At 56.9% G+C, this 5,247-nt stretch overlaps 1 pseudogene; it reads right to left on the bottom strand.

The window, feature by feature from the left end:
- Window positions 1–592: 592 nt before the first annotated feature.
- Window positions 593–4,215, bottom strand: LOC123090315 (transcription factor bHLH18-like; annotated as a pseudogene).
- Between the last annotated feature and the right edge of the window lie 1,032 nt (window positions 4,216–5,247).

The following is a 5,247-nucleotide window of genomic DNA, read 5'->3' as shown; positions in this document are numbered from 1 at the left end:
TCCCGCACCGCCGATGGCGGCCACTTCTTGGACGACATCTGTCGCGGTGTTCGCGGCCTCAACCGCAACTCCGTGCGCTGCGGCGGCGGCGCCACCACCTTGTGCCATCGAAGCCTAAGAGAACCCACCGGAGAGAGGGAGACGGTGGGGTTGAGCGAGTAGGTGCGGTGGCGGGGCGATGGAGACGAGGGGGAGACGATGCGACAAGGAGAGAGGGAGTGAGCCGATTTGGGGGTAAATGGTGGGGGTGATGCGGCCGGTGGTGGTTCCCCTCCCTCTTTATAGGATGTGACGTTTTTGGAAGTTTTCGTGCGCCGCATGGCCGCGTGGCTAGCTCACGACTGCCGCCGCCCACGCCCACGACCGCCGCACGTGACAAGGGAAAACGATACATCCACGTACAATACATGTATACCCTCGTGTACAAAAGTAATCGGGCCGGTGTGGGCTTGTACAGGGCTGTACACGCGCCGGTGCGGGCTTGTACAGGGCTGTACGCGCGCTCTCCTCGGGCATAAAAAGATGACCGTGCCCCTCTTCACGAATCGTTTTTGACAGATCTCAGCCGTCCTTGTGTTTCTCCCCCTCGCGTTCAACCCAGGGGGGAGCACCAGAGCAGAAACGGTGGAAGGCAGGGATTACTTGCCTTTGCGGTGATGGTGATGTTGAGGGAGGAGTCCGTGAACGGTAGGACGTTGGTGGTTATGATGGAGACTTGGAGAGGCCCTAGTTCTCGAGCTCAGAGAGCACCATCACTAGCACCCCCCCCTCCTCTCCTTGCAGCAGATTTTTAGGAGCACTGTGTTCTCGCGGGTGCTGGCCTCGACGTCGACCAGGCTCGAGTACTCGGCGTCCCCGACCGGACCCAGAGCCGCTCCCGCTTGGTCCTGCTGAGCCATCCTTGTCGGCGGCGGATATGCTGCACTTGCTCTCGAACAAGGTGCACTCTGGCAACTTTAGCAGGCCTTGCTCTCCCAGGGCCTTCACCTTTTCCTCCAGCTACTTCACGTACTCGATGGTGATCCCAAGCAAAGAGATCTTGTCCGCCTAAAAGAAATGGCTATTTAAGCTGCAGGTACTCCCTCCATTTTTGTATACAAGGCCACTATCAAAATTACAATTTGGAGCTATACAAGGCCACTATCACAAATCGATGTAAGATTGATGAGGTTTGCCTCGTACTAGCAACCAAAGACATTAATACCTCATGCATGCATGCAGGAGTGAGAAGATTGAATTTTTTTGTGACTGAGTGAGAAGATTGATTTGAATGCACCGTATTAATCAACCAATAAGGAGTGAGAGAGTTGTCCTGTTGTGCGTTGGAGAGATAAATGCACATTAATGAACACGTCAAGCAAGGAGAAAAGACTAGTTCGCAACATTGGTTTAAGTAGCCATTAATTTCTACCTTGGTACCTGTAATATGGGTTTGTGGCCTTGTATACAAAAATGTAGGGAGTACTATTGATGCTCACACAGATACCATTGCCAAGTTGTCTTGTCACATGCTCCCACCGTTTCTTTTTACTCCGCATATAAGTTTGAAGTCAAGCTTCATATAACTTTGATCAAACTTATATTTAAACATATCAACATCAAATATATTAAAATTGTATAATACAAAAAGTAATTAATTATGCATCTAATAATATTGATTTGGTATTGTGGATGAAGATATATTTTTTCTATATAAACATGACGAAACGAACTAAAAAGAAACAAAGGGGCACCTTGCTGACACATGGGACAATGGTGGCCAGGGAAACGAACTGCTGCTGCAGCTTCTCCCGCCGCTTGCGCTCGGCGATGACATGCTCTTGCGCACTCGCCATCGCCCTGCCCCGCCTCGTGGGCGCTTGCAGCTGCTGCCTCGTACCCTGAACTTGGAGTCCACCGTAGGATCCTCTGGAGAAGTTGTGGGTGCTAGCCTCGGCAACGGTGAAGGAGAGGAAGTTGGCTGATGGTGACGGAGCCGGATATGGCTGCCCCAGCTCATTCAAGCTCTCGCCCCCAAAGCTCAGGGAATTGGAGCTGCAAGATGGATAGAACGGCGTGTAGTACTGGCCTTGATGGTCATGTAGAGGCTCCTCTCACTGGTACATGTAAGCTAGCTCCTCCTGATACTGTTCATGACATTGCCATTGCAATAAAAGTTTACTCCCTCCGAGATCCATATTACTTTTTTTCGTGAATACACCAAAGCTTGCCTATCATTTCATTGATAGAAAAAATAGAATGAATACAGAGGGTGCAACACATGACACGAACGCAGACAGGCGTGAACATAGTGTCTGGAGCAGAGAGACAATGGATGCTCAATCCGAATAGAAGATACATCACAACTAAACACGTCAAGCCCGAACCACGACCGGTAGCGCCGAACTAACAAAAATTTCAACATCACCCGAGCCAACACCGGGGACAACGCCGCAGCAAGCAAGATAACGCCTTCGAGAAGGAATATGACGCCGAGACGCCAGCTCGAAGAGGGGCATAGCTGAAGGCCTTGGCAGCGCCTCCAAGAAGAAAAATACACCCGCGGGCACCGTCACTGCCAGCACCGGCAAGCCGAGCAGGGATCTCTCCCTGGCCTGAAGCTGAGCAATCCCATAGCTGCCAAGTCTGGAATCGGAGATGCGGAAGCCAACATTGGCCGGAACCCACGGGCGTTGGATCCGGCAAAAGGAGGAGGCTTTGAGGCGTATATGGTGGGTCAGGCCACGAAGCGAACCACGTGGGGGGTAGGACGACAGCGCCCAACAACACCGACAAGTTAGGACTGGAGAGACGCAGATCTGAACTGCCGTGGCCTTAGCCATCGAGACATCGACAAGCCAGGTGTGCTGGAATGGACGTGGATACATGGTCACCGAGGCCGGGGATGCCTGGCGGAGACGCCAACAGCCAAGGACATCGGAGAGACAAGGGCCTAGGCTGTTGGGACCAGAGCATCGCCAGCAAATGCCCACCGTGAGGAGCCCTGTGTTTGGCACAACCACAGACGCATCACCGCATCCCCACGAGAGAAGTCACCGTGACCCAAGGGGGAGGAGGGACCGCCGAAGATGAGGAGGTCTGCCTGCATGGAAGGCAGGCCGCAAATGCCCTGGCAAACGACCACAGGTCCCACACCACACCCATGGCCAGCAGTAGCACCAGCTACGGGGGATGGGGATCGCTGCAGGGGAGCATCCATGGCAATGTCCAGGAGCTCCGGGACCTCCGATGGCCGGCAAGCACGTGTAGCAGCTGGTGGAGGACACGCCGAGAGGCCATGACAGAGGCGAGGACGACCTCGGAGGCGGGAATGATGGTGGCTTTCTACAAAGGCTGCGTGAGGCAGGGGCAAGACACGGCAGTGGCTTGCTACGTAGGTAGTGCAAGGCAGAGGAGAATCGGGGTAAGGCAGCTCAACAGCAATGGTGGCTCACGGCGACGGAGCTAGCGACGGCGACGGTTTTGATGCGGCCTCGGTGGAGGAGGCGACTCAAAGGAGGCGGAGCAAGGCATGGCGGCCATGGCTCAACACCACGGCGGAGGCGGCGGAAGCCGGGTCAATTCGACCAGAGCGAGGCCCGTCGTTTCAGCAAGGCGAGATGAGGGTGAGACAGGCCACAGCTGCAGAAATTGAGTCCATGAGTCCAACTCCAGCGCACGACCCCATCCCTTCCGGCCCCGTCCGTTTGGGGTAAAACAAACAAACCAGACGGTCCAGCGCATGATGGCCTGGACCCATCTGGTCCGCTTTGTGTCTGGGCCGACCCATTTCGAGCGCAAACATGCGCGCGTGTTTGGGTCACGGTGTACGGCAAACGGACGCCTCGCTCGTCCGCGTCAGGGCCGCATGGCAGGCGGCCACCTACCTCCCACCGCCCGACATTAATGCACATGGGCGTTCGGCCCCACCTGTCATCCGCCTAGGCAAACGGCCGTCGTCTTTCTTAAATGGGGAAGCCATGGACCGGTTGTCGTCCACACTCCCCAGTCCAGCCCTTACTGCCTCCTCGAAACCAGACACGCCCCAAACCCCAGCCTCTCCCCGTCCTCGATCTCGCCGGCCGGCCGCCTCGCAACCATGGGCTTCTGGAACCACGGCCGCAAGGGGAAGCACGACCACGAGGCTGGCTCATCCTCGGGACGCCTCCGTGGCTCCGTCAAAGAGGAGCCCGCATCACCACCGTGTCGGACCCCCACGTCTGCCCCATTCACCATCGGCCCTACGGCAGGCGGCGAGTGCGATCGGCAATACATTAGCGCTGATGTATGCCGGCGTTATTGGGAGACAAGGACGCCGCTCCCGTGGAGCGACGTGCACCTTGGCACCTCTCCACCGATCAGGTCCCGATCCCGCCGGTCCTGATGAGCAGTCGTGCGCGTCGCGAGGAGATCGAGCACCGCCGCCGCCTCCTGCCGGAAGACCTGTACTACGACTCCAGGTACGCCCCAACTCCGTGCTCTGGAACACGTGGCTCCAGGACGAGCATGACGTGCGACACACGTCTTTCTTCCCCGGCACCTCGCCAGGGCCGCGACGGCCACGTCAAGAGCGCGCAGCACATGCTCCCTAGATGCATGGGCGTACACACGTGCGTAGCCTCACGCCCATGCGTGCCTTCACCATCTTCGTCTCCACCACCATCAGCTTGCATGACAGCGGAGGAGGAGGCCCGGCTAGTGCAACGTGTCATGGAAGACTCCATGAACGCGCATGATGAGCGCCAATGGGAGGGCCTCGAGGAGATGATGGCCCTCTCTGCGGCTGACGACGTCGGCATCCCCGAGCTGGAGATGGTGAAGGCGGAGGATGTGATGGAGGAAGAGCCGGTGGCTGCGTTCCACTCGGGCCTGGTGGGCCAGCAGTGCAGCTGGCTGTGCATGACTCCAGAGATGGCCGACGCCGTGGGGGGCGTGAACTGGTGCCCCACGCCACCACGGTCACCGGAGAGGGAGGCATCGCCACGGGAGGAGGTGGTGCAGGCACCTCCGGCCTTACAGCCCACCCCCATGTACCACGCATCACCGTCCCACCTCTAGATGCCGCCGGACTACGTCGACCTCGTCAGTGACGACGACAACAACGGTGGCCAGTGAGAAGACGGCGACGGCCACGGCATCGACGGGCACAGCAGGAGCGCGCGGGCGGCATTTTTTTATGTTAATTATGGCAATCTGAACCATGGAACTAGGTCGTTTTGTGGCTGTGATGGTTAATTTATGTTTTACGTTTTTATATTTGTGTTTATT

Source organism: Triticum aestivum, chromosome 4B (genome assembly GCF_018294505.1).
Source record: "Triticum aestivum cultivar Chinese Spring chromosome 4B, IWGSC CS RefSeq v2.1, whole genome shotgun sequence".
Lineage (NCBI taxonomy): Eukaryota > Viridiplantae > Streptophyta > Magnoliopsida > Poales > Poaceae > Triticum > Triticum aestivum.
The sequence above is the reverse complement of the archived record's forward strand: the minus strand, read 5'-3'. Positions and strand labels throughout refer to the sequence as shown.